Source organism: Mustela nivalis (assembly GCF_964662115.1).
Source record: "Mustela nivalis genome assembly, contig: HAP1_SCAFFOLD_2324, whole genome shotgun sequence".
NCBI classification, from domain to species: domain Eukaryota; kingdom Metazoa; phylum Chordata; class Mammalia; order Carnivora; family Mustelidae; genus Mustela; species Mustela nivalis.
Genome location: NW_028134341.1, coordinates 30,821 through 32,361, shown reverse-complemented (window position 1 = coordinate 32,361; position 1,541 = coordinate 30,821).

Here is a 1,541-nt window from a genome sequence, read left to right as displayed (position 1 = left end):
TATGGCTCAAAGTAAGTATTTCCCAAATTCTTCAGTCATTGTCATGCCGCCACAGCACTTTACTCATAGGTTTCTTGTAGTACTTACGTAGTATTTAATGGTGTAGTTTAACTTCTTATCTACCTGCCTTTCCCACCATATTATGTTCACACCTGGAAATGGACATAGCTACTCTGGACCCCCAAGATCAAAAAGAGACAAGCAGTATGTATCTAAGAATTGTTATTTGAATGGATGGATGAACTAATGCTTGAATTTACCTTCTACTTTGTGTAGGCAAATAGAGACTGAGAATGAATATATATAATCTCACGAATTTTATCCTGGAGGTGGGTGGATCAATGCACTAGACTGTGTTTGTTGACGTTCAAGGGGAAAGCTGAATTCAGCTCAGTGAGCTAAAAGGACAGCTAGAAAAAAAAAAAAAGTATGCCAGGAATTTGCTGCTTTCGATAAAAGCAAGTGCCAGAGCTATGCTTGGTAGAGTACTCACAACAGGAAACTCAACTCCTGCATATGCAGAAATACGGAGTTCAGAAAAGGAGCTAGGTATTATGAACAATCTTGGACTTTGTCCTCATGTCATGCCATTGATGTTTTTTATTTTGTTTCGTTTTGTTTTGTTTTTGTCTTTCAGTAGGCTCCACCCCAACATGGGGATTGAACTCATGACCTTGAGATCAAGAAATGTGTGCTATACAGATTGAGCCAGCTAGGTGCTCCTGACCATTTACTTTGTACGAGAGATAAATCCGAGGTATTCTCAACAGAAGGTTCATAACCAATTACGGCTATTTTAAAATTTGGTTTTGCCAAATTTAACACCAAAAAAGTAACATAAATAATAAATTTAAAAATATCACAAAGCTGGCTAATCTTACTAAGTGAACACAATCCTCTGGCAGAAATAAGACCAAAGGATTTCATCTGTTGTGAATCAGCTACTGAGAAACTTTTCTGTGCAATCTACAAACTAGTACAATAAGAGATATATCCTAAGGTAACAAAAGCAGACAAAAACCATATGAAGTTGGATATAACAGATACAGTAGAGAGGCAATGAAATGAAGTTTTAAAAGGTTTTTCTATTCAAGAATGGAATTATTCAAGTAATGAGTATACCTTATTAACTGAATGAATTAATGAATTAAACTCATTTTCAAACCTAACGATGAATTGAAAATACAGTATTTCCACTTCTATAAGAATAGCCCTTTTAGAAATTAGAGTTTCTTGTGAAAAATCCATGAGAACTGTACATTCATAAAACTAAATCACATTATATTATCTATACGTTTCACCCATTATTTCAAAAAAATCCTACATCATCTATTTTGAACCCTAGGCTACCTCATTAAAATTAGATAGTTATAAATTATTTGATATTGCTTTGGGAGCATTCACCAACCCATGCTGCCTATTAAATACTATCCAATTTTTTTTGTTATTATTTTCAGGTTCCTAACATTCTGTCCTCAGTCACTCACTTGTTTTTACTTTAATGTAATCCAATAACTGCAAGAGTCCATGGGGAAAAATAA